Source organism: Hibiscus syriacus, unplaced genomic scaffold (assembly GCF_006381635.1).
Source record: "Hibiscus syriacus cultivar Baekdansim isolate YM2019G1 unplaced genomic scaffold, ASM638163v2 tig00111618_pilon, whole genome shotgun sequence".
Lineage (NCBI taxonomy): Eukaryota > Viridiplantae > Streptophyta > Magnoliopsida > Malvales > Malvaceae > Hibiscus > Hibiscus syriacus.
In genome coordinates, this window is record NW_024063137.1 from 123,119 (window position 1) to 140,082 (window position 16,964).

General features: G+C 33.1%; 1 pseudogene; it reads left to right on the top strand.

Moving 5' to 3' along the window:
- Positions 1–641: 641 nt before the first annotated feature.
- LOC120165867 lies at positions 642–13,561 on the top strand (annotated as a pseudogene).
- Positions 13,562–16,964: the final 3,403 nt, after the last annotated feature.

The window sequence follows — 16,964 nt, forward strand, 5'->3', positions numbered from 1 at the left end:
ACCTTCTTGTAACACAAAACTCCAGTAGCAACCCTCCACTTTAGCCATCCCGCCTTTATACGGTGTGTAACGGCATCATCTACACCCCATCTTTATGTATCATAGACCCTAGGTACTTGAACAATCCTTTGAGGGGAGAACGTGTACTTCGATGCATACTTCTACATCTTCATCGTTTTGGTTTCCACAGAAGTTTGAACATAAATACTCTGTCTTTTCAATATTGATCATTAGACCTTTTTCTTCCAAAGCAGTCTTCCAGGTAGTCAGTCTAATATTCAGCTCATTTTTTGTTTCAGCAACTAGGACAATGTCGTCAGCGAAAAGCATACACCATGGAACACCGTTTGGTGTTGCACAATAGATGTCGTCCATAATCAAGGTGAAGATGTAAGGGCTAAGAGCCGACCCCTGGTAAGTCCAATTTCCACCGGGAATGCCTCGGTGTCGCCAACTGTAGTCCTGACGTATGTAGTAGATCTACAATACATATCACGAATCACCCGGATATAAGCAGTTGGGATCCGTCTCATTTTCAAGGTCTTCCTTCCGTCCTCGTCCTCTCTGTTGCTTCCAATAAACGCATCGTTTTGCCCTTTTAAAAAAAACCATTAAAAGAAAACAATTCTTTCTAGTTTAAAAGGAATTTTGTTAATATCTCAGTTGGATCTCTTGTTTTCAATGGAGGAATCATCGTATTCAAATCTTAGTACCTCTCATTTACTCGGCTCAGTTCCCGTAAGCTTCTTAGTTCTCCTTTTTCATTTAATTTGTATGACCTTATTTCTTTTTATTTTCTTTTTTTTATTATCAAATTAAGTTTTCACGTATTTGTATGAAGGTTTTCTTTCTTTCTTTAACTTCTAGTTTCTGGAAAAAGTATTTTTACAGCATTTAGTTTTTTTTTTATTGAAATTGTGCAGTTCCTGAAGCGAATATGCAAATTTTCCCACCAAATAATGGAAGTGGAGGGGAAGTGGTTGAGGTTATCAAACTCTTGAAACTCCTACTGGTATATTTTTCTTATTAATTTTAATTTATGTCCTTCCCATAAAATGGAATACTTAGTTAAACTCATCATGTTTTTCTTATATACTTGAAATCTGCTATATTAGAAGATTGGCCATTGACCTGTGTGGTTCTTCTTTCTGGAAGTTTCATATGGTATAATAAGGGAAATTCAGCAAGGATGTTTGATATTTTCAAATGCCATTAAGTTGGAATGGAGAGAGTACACTGCAATGTACTGTTACGTTTTCTTTTATGCCTGGAAATAATTACCTGTTTTTTTTATAGTCACAAATCTTCTTTTATGGGATGGAGGCATTGTGAATATTTTTAAAAATTATAATTCTATATCTTCATGTAATTGAAGTAAACAATAGCAATTCCTCGTCCAAAGTTAACCTTCCCCTGATGCATATATGATCCTTATGATGGTTCAGTTTATGTGTGTCTATTATTATATAGTTACTTTGACGCGTGTGTATGGCTGTATGCCTTCTAAGGAATATAGACATTGTGGATCTTGCATTCATGTTCTAGAAGACCTTAGGATATTGTGGTTAAGTACTATTGCTGTTGTTAAATGTTATTCCATTATGGTAATATTTTAATGCTTTTGTTTAGTGTTACTGAAGGAACCTTAATGTTTAATCTCCTATTTGCTATTCTATGCAGAAGAATTTGAACAACCAGCAAATAATTGGAAGGGAATTTTTAGTATTTCGTCATACACACAGTATCTTAATGTGGATACTGATGTTATCATATACAGATGGATATGCTCCTTTTATCCTGCCACTGGAGATTTTTTCAGCAAAACCGATACTAACCCTGACTTTGAGTATGCTCACCTCCCCCCCCCCCCACATAAAAAAATTACCATTTTTTCTTTCTGTTGCTCCCTATTGTATCATAGGATGAGACATTTGTAACACCCCAATCCGTATCTGACCCGGATCCAAATCTCAAGTGTCATATTGAATTTTTAAAACATTTGCTTTTACAAAATCTCAGAAATTTTAAACTTTTATTAAAAAAATAGTGAAATAATTTACATAAATACCATCAAAATAATTACAAAATCGATCAGAGCATACTTGATCCAAATCTTTAATTATATGCCAACTACTTTCAATAAAACAAAATACATATGATTCAAGTCTTTTCTGATATGATCTTTAGAAAGGAGAAACTGATGATTCAAGTCTTTTCTGATATGATCTTTAGAAAGGAGAAATGACTTGTCTTGCTCTTCTTTGCTCCTTAATCCTCTCGGAACCTACTTGTGAAACATCACATGCTAAGTCGATGACTTAGTGAGGCATAACAACATATAATGGAAACTTAATTATCTAATGATGCATGAACACTTTATACAATGATGTCACACAACATCATATAACAATTCATATAATAATTGCATACATACATATATACTATTATTATCACTATTAATATTCTTATTATTATCAATAGTATTTTCATTCATTCCTTTAATTATGTAATATTATCCTTAACACTTATGCATATCATATCATACAAATTCATATATCCTTCATGTAATAATTACATACATGCACACATATCATCATCTACACTCTTAACATTATCATATATTATTATCATTAATCTTTCTTATCATCTAATCTGGTACTTAACACTCACATAAAATTTATTTATGTTATATCTTTTTAGTAGCCCATGTATACTTCTGAGAACTAAAGATATGTGAGTACATTGAGGTTGTGAACATATGCTGTCACCACAGCTCGTATAAATTCTCACTAGGGGCACATAGAATTTGTCCCGAAGGACCACTCCAAAAGACCAAATATGTGTCCCGAAGAATCGCATATAGGTTCCAAAGGATTACATATATATCCCGAAGGACCACATAGAATCCTCGACTCTTGGCATGCCAACTATACCCCTAGCTCTCATAACACATAACATGGACATTACCTTTTATGTCATTTCATATATTCACATAGGCACATAGTTCACTTACACGTAGAACATTTCCATATAATTCACATATCACATATCACATGACTTATATCTTGTTCTTATGTCTTCTCATAGACATATATTCACATGGCTCATCACATATACGTAGCTTCTATCACATTTCATGTATCACATATATCTTGTCACATAACTTATCTCTTATGATCATATAATTACATAACTTATATTATATTCTCATTATCACATAATAGTATATTTACATAAATCATATAACACATACAAAAACATATAAACACATATAATCATGCATACATACAAATCATGTCATTCACATGCTTGTATTCATGACTTCATGCACTATAATTATAAGAAAAGACTTATCGCAAGTCCAATTTCCATATAATCCTATATCAAAATAAGATGCACTCACTTGGGCCTCACTAGCAAATTCGAATACTTATGACTCTTGTACATTCTTATAGCTTCCATTCTTCTTGGCTTGACTTCGATCGATATCTACACGAATATACGACTTATATGAATATCGGAGTTTGAATTGCTTATAACCAATCAACATAACTTAAACTGAAAGAAACACTTAACATTTCATACTCAATTAGTATCGGTACTCCCAATATAATACTGATACTACTCTTATATGGTATCAATACCCCTCCTCGGTACCGATACCATTTTGACATTCTGTATTTGTAAATTGATAATGATATCGATACTAGACACTTGGTATCGATACCCTCTTCAACCATACCAATACCACTCTTTAGGTATCGATACTTCCTAAAGATTTCATCACATTGAACAGTATCAATACCCCAAGCTTAATTTATACTCCTTTTTGCTTTGAAGTATCGGTACTGGATGAACAGTACCGATACCCCATGCCTAGAACACCTTTATTTAACCCGAGAATTTACCACAGCTTACTTAAACCTCTCATTTTAAACTCCTTTCATACCATTAACTTCAATTATACTTACTCATACCATTTTATATCAATATAACACATCATCATCTTATCTATCTCATTATAATTCTTGAAACCAAGAATCTTACTAAAATTTTAACTTATTCTTAATTCACTTCTATTACTTTTAACTTCTTAATTAGACCCTTGACAAGTCAAATATGACTTCTAAATTCATTTATTAACGTTTTCTCATCAATTCACTTAAAAACCATTTTTCTTCAATCACCCATAACTTGAAATTCTTTTAGTGTTAAGTCACCCTAAGCTTCCCTGAGCTTTCTTAACATCCCAAGAATAAAATCAACTCAAAACTTATAATAATTAACCAATTGAAAGCATTCTCACCTTAGCTATGGAGTCACGGGAAGAGAAGAAGAAGAGAGTTGAATCAATTCTCTAGAAATTTCTTTTGCCCTTTATTTCCTTTCTCCACGTGGATATAAAGACCACCAAATGAATTTTTAATTCATTATCATTAAATGACCATTTTGCCCTTCATTTTTCCTTTTTTCCAATCAGTCCTACCCAAAGAAATTACAATTAAGTCCTTAAACTTTTTAATGTTTCCTAATTTGATTACTAAATTTCAAAAACTTTCATTTTAGTCACTAACCCAGTTTTTGGGATGTTACAAATCTCCCCCTTAAGAAAATTCGTCCTCGAATTTTCACTGCACATATAGATGAGAATATTGTCTACCCATATCTTCTAATGTTCTCATGTTGCTTCCTTTACTTAATCTTTCCTGTTTGTCGTTAGTAGACTTACCTTTTTCCCTCACTCAATTCTTCATCTACATTCGACCTTTATAAATCCATATAATATCACCCATCACATAGACAGAAATTGTAATCTTTACCATTCAATATCACGAGTCAATTGATTTCTTTCATCTTTCTCTAATTACCTTGAAATATAACACAAACCTTAAATCTTCACCAGATATGATTAAGACGTATACCTTACGAAATCAAACAATCTTTTCATATAACCTTTCTTACTTTTCTAAGAAATGTTCACCTCAATATCACCCTTGTCATACTTGATCCTTTAATTTCCATCTTTCATTTCCTGATCTATTTATTACTTCTAAAAAAATCAAGATCTCTTGGTAACATCAATCATATCTTTTCATTCATGCTCTCATACTCTTTTCATATTACTTATACTTATCTCTGATTACCCATCTTTATCATGTCTTCATAACTCTGATAGTCCACACTACTTGCACAAATCTTATTCTTGTAAAATCCTTATTCGAATTACAATACACATATTTTTTTATCATCTCAAACTTTTCTACTACATTCTTAACTTCCTTTAGATATACGAATCATTATCTCTTTGACTAAATCACATCTACATGATCAGAATACACCACCATATCCAAATCCACATCATACTTGATTAACTTATCTTTATTTTTTTCAAATCTTACAACTCTATTATCCTTACCATTACAGTTAGTCAGTAGCAACATTTCAATCTAGGGTATAAGCCCTAATCAAACCAATCATATACATCTTTTTCAGTCGAGATTAACTCGGTGTACTTTACTCAACTTATTAAACCCACACTCTTACACCTACACAGTATTATTCTTTTGTTTCAAACTCATGGACTCTAGCTTAATTTGTCTTATAAACTTATCACGATGTACTTATTCTTGAATTCTTCTACAAATTCTAACCACATCATTTAATCTTTTAACGTTCTTATGGTGACATTTATCCACTATATTCTATTTTATCCACATAATAACGAAACTATTTCATATAACTTCTCTGATTCAAAGCACTGGAGACCCTCTAACGCTATTCTAACGTGTTTTCAACTTTCTGAAAACAACCTTTGATCTTACAAGGCACTTCCTGATGTGTCCGCTCTTCATCCTGTCTAACCAGGGCACGTGAATTGCTACCACCATCAGGTCTATCACCTTTCGCTTATTTCAAAACTTTCATTACTATACTTCTAATATAACATATTAATCCTACTTTATTAACAAGACAACTCACTCCTTACTCTATCATATCAAAAAAATTTCACTTCGTGTTGGCATGTACACATTTTAAAACTCATTTAACTTCGGTTTAAGCCTAGAATCGGCTAAACCTTAGCTTTGATACCATTAAATGTAACACCCCAACTTGTATTCAACTCGGATCCGAATCCGAGGTCTCACATTGACTTTTTAAAACGTTTACTTTTACAAAATCTCAGAAATTTTAAACTTTTATTAAAAAACAGTGAAATAATTTACATAAATATCATCAAAATAATTACAAAATCGATCAGAACATACTTGATCCAAATCTTTAATTACATGCCAACTATTTTCAAAATACATATGATTCAAGTCTTTTCTGATCTGATCTTTAAAAAGAGAAACTGACATGTTTTGCTCCTTAATCCTCTCGGAACCTACGTGTAAAACATCGCACGCTAAGATGATGACTTAGTGAGGTATAACAACATATAATGGAAACTTAATTATCTAATGATGCATGACCACTTTATACAATGATATCACACAACATCATATAACAATTCATATAATAATTACATACATACATATATACTATTATTATCACTATTAATATTTTATTATTATCAATGGTATTTTCATTCATTCCTTTAATTATGTAATCTTATCCTTAACACTTATGCATATCATATCATACAAATTCATATATCCTTTCATGTAATAATTACATACATGCACACATATCATCATCTACACTCTTAACATTATCATATATTATTATCATTAATCTTCTTATCATCTAATATGGTACTTAACACTTATACACCTTTTATCATACCTTTCATACAGCAAAACAGATAACATTCACATAAAAAAAATTATGTTATCTTTTTAGTAGCCTATGTATACTTCTGAGAACTAAAGATATGTGAGTACATTGAGGTTGTGCACATATGTTGTCACCACAGCTAGTATAAATTCCCACTAGGGGCACATAGAATTTGTCCCGAAGGACCACATAGATGTCCCGAAAGACCACATATATGTCCCGAATAACAACTTATATGTCCCAAATGACCACTCCTTAAGGATCAAATATATATTCCAAATGACCAAATGTGTCCCAAGAACCTCATATATGTTCTAAAGGATTACATATATATCTCGAATGACCACATAGAACCCTCGACTCTTGGCATGCCAACTATACCCCTAGCCCTCATAACACATAACATGGGCATTACCTTTTATGTCATTTCACATATTCATAGGCACATAGTTCACTTACATGTAGAACATTTCCATATAATTCACATATCACATATCACAAGACTTATATCTTGTTTTTATGTCTTCTCATAGACATATATCCACATGGCTCATAACATATACGTAGCTTCTATCATATTTTCATGTATCACATATATCTTGTCACATGACATATCGCTTATGATCATATAATTACATAACTTATATTATATTCTCCTATTGTCACATAATAGTATATTTACATAAATCATATAGCATATACAAGAACATATCAACACATATAATCATGCATACATACAAATCATTTATTCACATACTTGTATTTATGACTTCATGCACTATAATTATAGGAATTAGACTTATCGCAAATCCAATTTCCATATAATATATATCAAAATAAGATGCACACACCTGAGCCTCACTAGCCAATTCGAATACTTATGACTCTTGTACATTCTTATAGCTTCGAATCTTCTTGGGTTGACTTCGATCGATATCTATACAAATATACGAATTATATGAATATCAAAGTTGGAATTGCTTATAACCAATCAATATAACTTAATCTGAAAGAAACACTTGACTTAACATTTCATACTCAATAGTATCGGTACTCTCAATACAGTACCGATACTACTCTTCTATGGTATCGATACCCTCCTCGGTACCGATACCATTTTGACATTTTGTATTTGTAAATTGATAATGGTATCGATACTAGACACTAGGTATCGATACCATCTTCAATAAGTATCGATACCAGTCTTTAGGTATTGATACTTTCTAAAGATTTCATCCTATTTTATCATATAGTATCGATATTGTTCCTTCAGTATCGATACCCAAAGCTCAATTTCTACTCCTTTTGCTTTGAAGTATCGGTACTGGATGAACAGTACCGATACCCCATGCCCAGAAATTTTCTTTAACCCGAGAATTTACCACAGCTTACTTAAACCTCTCATTTTGAACTCTTTCATACCATTAACTTAACTATACTTACTCATACCATCTTATATCCATATAACACATCACCATCTTCACTATCTCATTATAATTTTTGAAACCAAGAATCTTACTAAATTTTCAACATGTTCTTAATTCACTTCTATTACTTCTAACTTCTTAATCAGACCCTTGACAAGCCAAATATGACTTCTAAATTCATTTATTAACATTTTCTCGTCAATCACTTAAAAACCAGTTTTCTTCAATCACCCATAACTTGAAATTCTTTTAGTGTTAAGCCACCCTAAGCTTCCCTTAAACTTAACATCCCAAGAATAAAATAAACTCAAAACTTACAAGAATTAACCAACTGAAAGCATTCTCACCTTAGCTATGGAGTCACGGGAAGAGAAGAAGAAGAGAGCTGAACCAATTCTCCAGAAATTTCTTTTTCCATTTCTTTCTTTTCTCCACATGGATATAAAGACCACCAAATGAATTTTTAATTTATTTATCATCAAATGACCATTTTCCCTTCCATCTTTCCTTCTTTTCCTATCAGTCTTACCTAAAGAAATTACAATTAAATCCCTAAACTTTTCAAAGTTTCCTAATTTGATCATCGAATTTCAAAAACATTCATTTTAGTCACTAACCGATTTTTGGGATGTTACAACATTATTCAATATGGGTGAAAAACTATTTTGCAAAAGCTTCGTCATTGGTTTTTTTTTTAAATTATCTATTGGAGGAGAAAAGTTTATGGGTTTTTTCCTTATAAAATCATATTATATCTAGTTGATGTAAATTGAGATGAAAAATGGATTGCAAGTAATCAAAGCATCCATTGACTTGGCAATCTTTTGTTTGCAAGAAATAAGCTTTTTGGAAGTAAGGATGAGCCGCTGATCTTATTTGCAAACTTACCAAGTTAGAAAGCTCAGTTATTTGGTTCTTTATTTTTACATGAATCATAACAAGTAGGAAAGACTGAGAAAATTAAAGAAGCATGCTAAACATAATAAGTGCATGTGGTGTTATCTAAAGGGAGTAAAGGCATTACAAAAGATTTAAGCGCACATTGGTTGCATAATTTGTTTTAATCAATATATATTATTCTGATCTTAGTTCTAGCTTTTGAATTTCTGGTTATCTTTGCTAGTTGGTTGATAAAACGAAGCTATTTATTGAGAAAGAAAATAGGAATACATATAGTAAAGAGATAGATTGAATCATTCAATTATGGAAGTCATAATACATAGGATTTTGTAGCTTCTATTTGTCTCATAGAAGGGGTATAGCATCCTAAACCCGATTGGGCCTAAAGTGCCACATTAGGCTACTGAGACAACCCTTGATTTTCAAAACATATTCATTTTCCTTTCAAACATAGTGAATGATATAATAATTAAAACATAAATAATTGTTATAAAAATAATTTCTAAAATCGGAGCTCCGTGACACATAATTTAAAACCAAAATAATACAAACTTTGAGTTTAATAAACTAAATACATGAGTAAGATTTTATGAATACATATTTCCACTAAGTTACGGTACAATATTCTGACGGAGATATTGAAAGTCTTGCTGCGACGGAGTTCCACGAATTTCTCAAGCTACTAACCTGCCAACGGAAACATTCGAAGGTTGTGCTTACAAAGCCCAGCAGTATAATCGCTAGTATAGAAAACATAAGAATTTTATAAACATAAGCGTGCTAAAGATATGGTATTGAGCAGTAGACATATGCGTGATCTTGATCAAGTGTTATCTACTTAAGGTTTTATTGTTTTATCACTGAAGTGGGGGTTTCATGCTTTTTAAATCCTTTGCTAAGGGCTTAACCATGATTACACCTCTAAATGTCTCTAACCCTACTGATTGAACTATTAAACGTTATCTAAGTGCGACACTGATACTCTTGTGCATTATCTGAATGTAACACTGACTCTGCTATGCTAGTATCTGGTATCACATAGCATCAGATACTACTAGCCTACTGAGAAAGGGTATCGTAACATCGATAAGGTCCTTTCTAAGCTGTTGGATGATCTCCTAGTATCACATAGAATCAGGTATATCAAGGAGAAGAATTAAGGTATCACATAACATCGGATATTTCCACTCAACTTAAGCGTTGACTTGGTATCACACAGCCTCAAGCCAAGCTTTCCTGCTAACTGCAGTACTGGATTAATGCAACTATACATGCATATCTAAGGCTTAAAGGCCATACAAACTAACACTGCTAACTCATTCCTCGCGAGTGTTCAGGTCTTGCGCCCTTGCTAGCTTCTGAAGTGCCTCGCACATTGACAATGCTCCACTAGGGAAACTAAGGTAGTCTGACTACACCCTAGTGGGGTCATCCACTCACTAGTTATTAACTCGCTCGTTCTCTCATCTAAAACGTTATATTGGTGTTTATTATTTTGCATTTGTTGTTAGTTAGTAAGTTACTCTATTCTGGTCGTTCGTTACTCAAGGTGTTTTAGTTATTCTCTGCCTCTAAGGAGGTCTCTACGCGTTTCGATAATTCTGCGATGATCTTTGTGGTTGTCGTCCACTGGTTGTACTATTCGCTAGCTCGATACTCGACTCGGGATCGACATTGAGTAGTGACACTATAGTCACTCTTATCACACTTCATTTCAATACCCCTTGAAGTGGAGGGACGACTTATACGTTCTTGTTCATCGACGTTCTAGAAGTTCATGCTTTCTGTCGTTAATGAATCTAACTTACTATAGTATCACTTGTCAGTACAACCTCTACAATGATTCTCATTCTCAACTATTCGAAACGTGCTCGACCAAAGATACATGGGCGTATTACGTTTAGTATGGTTGCATCCATTGTAACCCACCTTTAAATACATTCCTTAACATTTATTCTAGTGTTTTACACATATTCGATCCCATTTATGATCATACTACGAGTCTAGGTCCTCCCGGGCAACATTTAGGCCTTTTTAACATTTTGGGCAGGGGTTTCGAAACCATCATAGGGGGGAAATTATGCATTTTGGACAAGGGGTTTCGAAACCAGCTCGGGGGTTTTGAAACCTTTATTGCATATTGCCTTTTTCTTACTAGAAAGCTCTCTAAATCACTCCCCAAATGTTTAATAAAGCTTATGAAAGTTATTTATGGTCATCTAGCGCTATAAAAATACTAGTTTTTTAACCAAAAAAAATATCAATGGCAAGATTCAAAGACAAACCCTAATATACCCAATTTCTCCAATCTTCAACAAGCATTATGGTTTATGGAAATCATGACACCACAAAGGATTAGAAATACACTACCATGATTTTGGAAAGCCGAAATGAAGCTCCTTGCTTGCCACACATCTTTTCTCTAAGACTTGGTAAATTTTTACTCTTTCTCTATCCAAACAAGAAACCCAAGAATCCCTTACCGCAAGGAAGGATTGAGGATGGATTTGAAGTCTAAAGAAGGAAGAACAAGAATCCTACCTCCCACTTTAATATATGGAGCTTGAAAAGGAGATGGAAGAAGAAAATGGAAGAGAAAGAAGACAGAGAAGAGAGTATGCTCATATTTCTTTTTTTCCTCTCCAAAACCACGTCCAACACTCTTATAAAACCCTAGGATTTGGCCTCATTTTCTTAAATGGTCTTATTGCACTTTTGATTCTTCATGGTTTGCCTTATATTTAAAAATCCACTTTTTATGATCAATCGGGCATAATTTCAGTCCAATTAAGCCCAACTTAACCTAATGACTTTAATCATGCAATCTACAGGGTCACTTGTCTCTCGGGTGAACCCGAAACTACTAGCTCGTAATTTAGGACGTTACAAGCAGATTCTTCAATGAGTTGTTTGATAGCGAGATCATGGATGGTTTACCTTAAATCAAAGGATCTTTCCTGGTATAGCTAGTTAGCATGTTCTTAACGGATAGTGTTGGGGTAAAAGTTGCAAATTCTGATCTGATGGAATATTATTAAAGGTAACCAGAATTTTTTTCTTTCTTGAAAAGTAAGAATTTTATTCGAAACAAAGATAAAAGCATTGGTATGGGACTCATTAAAAAAACTCTTTAAACCTAAGAGGAGTAAAAAGAGTGCACCCTAGCCAATGAAAACAAACTGAAAGAAACATCCTGATAGAAGAAAACTGGGAAACCCCGAGGCACATATAACACCTGTAAAGTACAACAGCCATAATCTAAAAAGAAACCAAAGTCAAGGATAAACCGACTTCAAAACTCCAGCCCTCAAATCTTTCATAAGCACGCTTGAACACTTTGTCCCCACCCACCATAACCGTCCCAATCTCTTTCCTACTCAAAGCAAGCACACATAACAACCTCATGCCTCCTGTAGTCGTCAGTTACCATTCGCCTTTTTTGCGAACCAATCAGCCAAGGAATTACACCTTCTAGGGGCGAATTTGAGGACTACAGTCACCCGAACCAAACAAGACGCTAACGGGAGTAGTAAGGAAGTAACCAGATACATGATCCCTTTTGTTCTTATCTGTGGGAAAGTGCAATTCTTTGTTACTGTGGTATGGTGATTGGTGAAATATAAATCTGATCATGTAGAAATCTTGACAATGTAATAGCCATAACTTGATAAAGGTGAAATAATGTGCAGTTGTGTCATGACCATCTGTTAAATTAGTTTGTTGGTCTTGATATTTTTTGCATGTCAGGTATGGGCTTATCTGGATCACAACAACCTTGGTCTTTATGCTTACTCCCTTTGGAAATTATGCCACATACCTAATGCAAAAGCACACTGATGGTACCTCTTCTTGGAGCTTTGATGTTGGCTATATAAATGCAGCGGCTATTGGAATCTATGGTTATGCAGTTGTGGTGCCAGTGGCATTTTACTTCTTGCTTCAATATATGGGTTCAAATGCTAGCCTTGTACGACTTTGGTTCATGTGGGGTTATTCGCTCTTCGTTTTTGTTCCAACTGCGGTAAGTTATAGCATATTCATTGATGCTTCTTGAATATTGTTAATTGGTGGCAATATATAGTTCGTTACTTCGAGTCGAGTCGGGTATGTCTGCCCTTCTAAGTTATTCCACGTATTTGGAATTTTTCAAAAGGTCATATGCCTATACTGGCGTCCGGATATGCACTGGGTTCTTAGTCACATTTGCATCAGTATAAAAATCGAAGTTATTAGTTATTAATTTGTTCTTTTACAACCATCTGAGCTGTAATTTGTAACATATTTTCAGATTCTACTGCTTATTCCAGTTGAGATCCTCCGATGGCTCATCATGCTTTGCTGCCGTAAATTTAAGAACTTACATCGAGGGGCCAAACGATCTCAGAATGATGGTGGTCGCAGCATTCTTGTTGAAAATGGCCCTTACAATCTTCATCAAGGTATGGTTCTTTGCATAAATATCACACCCAACTTTCGTAAATCCAAACTTTGTTTACTCTGTTTCTGGGAAATCTGCACAAAGAAGATCCGAGTTCGATCTAGCGAAATTCCACATGGAGGGAAGCTTGTTTGTTGTTGTAGGATACATTAGTTGTTGAGGTGTAGTTTTAGTGATGAATTTGAAGCATTTAACAGAGAGAAACGATGGGGTTTTTGGCGTGTACTTTTAGGAGGCCATCATCATCACAACAACTAGGGTAGATGTTAATGTAACGATTACGAATTCTAAAAACTCACTGAGGTATACACTTTCATTGGTCGATCCGGGTCGCCACAACATTCCACGTGGTCTGCTTCACTCTATCTAGCTAGACAAGACCATGGTTTTATATTTTGTACATTTTCATCTTTTCACTGCCATTCCATAATCATTATTTGACTAGCATCCTCTATTTAAGCATTAAATAACAAAGATTAACCATGCGCCATAATTCCATGAGGACCAATAAAAGTATTTTTTTTTCATCTTAGTATTGCACAACAACACATGATTAGCTGTAAACACATCCATCATACTACTAAGCACTCATTCTTAACAAAATCATATAAATTGTTATAATATCAAAATACTCGTTAATAATAATAAAAATTATACCATTCTGCACGGAAAATAGCATACTAACCAAAGGAACCATGATCCCTACTAACTCCTGCTGGGGCCTGAGTTTGGTGACAAACGGGGCAAGGGTAATTAAAGATGACAAAACATTGAGATTTTGGAGAAGATTATGAAGTAGGATTCAAGAAATAAAACAAACGAAGAAAAATCTTCTGAAATTAAGACAATGAATTAACGGGTTATGTCGTAAGTTCATTGTTAAACTAAGTAAACATATTAATAACACCGGAACAGACTCAAATTATTTTTCATTTTATTTTGGTTTTTGTGCAAATTAGTTCTTAATAGATTAATTAGATTTAATCGTTACAGTTAGATTTCTTTTAAAGCTTAGTCCCGTATCAAGTAATTGCCTTTAATTAGTTGTTTATATATATTTAACATATTGACATATTAACATATGTGAGAGAATGCAATAATTTATTTACGGGTCTCATGATATGTATAAATTATATACTCAAATCATTTCTTTATTTATTAACTTTTTTTATATTAAACATACGAGTCCATAAAAACACGTCTTAAATGACAAATAATACCTTTTTTGAAAATTTTCCAATAGGATCATGATTTAAATATATTCAAATTTACCAATTTCAATACTCAGATGATGTATAATTGCTTAGATACCAATTTAGGACGCTGTGGGGATGTTAATCCTTCCCACGCGTAATCGACTCTCATATCCTTTTCAAAACGAGTTTTTGGTTCAACACATTGTCACGGCCGTCTTTCGGGTGGACCCGCAATTGGGCTTTGACTTGAGTAAAAATATTAGAGTCGTCACTGATCATTTTAAAAAAAATAAATTTTATGTTGATCAGACATCATCTTACCTGATCTGCCTTTTACCATAAATATGTCGGATTTGGGAGTCGGTTACGGTCAAGGAATGATTAGCACCCTTGAACCGCCCTTTCAGTACCAATTAATTTGTCGGTTGTCTTAATTGCAAAAATTAAAATTAAAATTTAAAAACTCGATTCAAATTACTTACTTTCGATTGATTAAAAATTCACCCTAAAAAGTCAAGAATATTGTTAAATTTTAAAATAAAAAAATATGAAAAAAGAATAAAAAAAATATTAATATAATAATACTAATAAAATAGATAAATAAAATTTAGTAAAAAGAAAAATAATAAAAATAATAAAAAATGAAATAAAATAAAAAAAATAAAAAAATTGTTAGATTTTGAAATAAAAAAATGAAAAAGAAAAATGTTAAGAAAATAAATATTAAAAAAACCAATAAATAAATAAATAAATAATGATTAAAATGCAAAAAATAAAATAATAGTGGCTAAATCAAAAAAATAATAGCGCTAAATTAAAATAAAACAAAACTGAATAATAAAATTAAAATAAATTAAAACGAATGGTCCAATGACCAAATTGTAAAAACACGGCTAAGTTTGAGGGACTGGAACAATAAATTTACCAAATAATTAAAACGTGCTTAACAAATTGGCGTAATAACGATTTTGGTCCCTACAGGGATCAAACTATAAAACACGGCTAAACTGAAGGTATTTAAGATGCAATTTTCCCACTAACTTTGTCTATATATATATATATATATATATATATATATATATATATATATATATATATATATATATATATATATATCAATAATTTATTTTTTTGTTTCATTTTCACCCAAAACTCAAAAAAATAGGGAGAGTTTTCTCAACTCTCCCTCGGTCGGCCGCCTCGAAACACTTTGGTCGTCGTTTACCGCGTTTTTCAAAATATATTAAATTAATCATCTCTTCCTCCTAAGCCCATATCCAACCTCTCTTTTACCTAAACCTCAATGGAAATAGGGTTTTGTTGTTGTTGTTGTCAATCAATTGGCCTAGATCTAAAATGGTTACCTTTGAAAAACCCGAGTTTCCGTGACGGTTGGGAAAGCTTCAACAACCAGGGTATGTTTCTTTTCTCTTTTATTTCTCTGTTGATTGTTGGTTGTTCGAACGTTGGTTGCCTTAGTTATTTTCTCTTTCTGTTCGTATCTCTCCCTCTGTTTCTCTATTTTTTTCTTTCTTTTATGTTCGAATCTGTTGCTTGTGGTTCTACCCCGAATGGTTTTAATTTTACATCCATTTACAGGGCTAAAAAACCTATTTTTCGTTCGGTTTTAGAATCCTAATATGACTAAAATCCTTGCTTTTTCGTTACTTGTTGGTTGGCTTTGGAGTCCTACAACATCACGTCGACGGGGAACTCGGAGGTGGCCGAGAAAAGTGGCTGTAGCGGGTGTGAGGAGACTGTACGGCGCTGAGGAGGCAGGCTAGGGTTTGAAAAAACCCTAGATGCTTCAGGTTAGGTCGGTTCGGGTCTGAACCGGATCTAAATCGGGTCTCGGGTCGAGTCTGGACCGGTCCAAGTTTAGCTGATGGGTCTGTTGAGTGTTCCTGTTGGGTTGGACTGTTGGGCCAACTAGGTTTCAGGTTGGGCTCTGTAAAAAGGAATCAGATTAATTTATTGTAATAATAATAATATGTATGATGTAATATAATATATGTTTATAATAATAATAATAATAATAATAACAATAACGTTTATCTTATATAATATTAATAACATATTATATAACGGGTTCGGACGAAAATGAGTGTCGACACACATGTCACTTTTTATCTTTTAAAATTATTTTTCTTAAAATTATTCTAAAAGATATTTTTTAAATATTTAATCTACCTACTCTAAAAATCGATGACAACTCTAAATTTATTT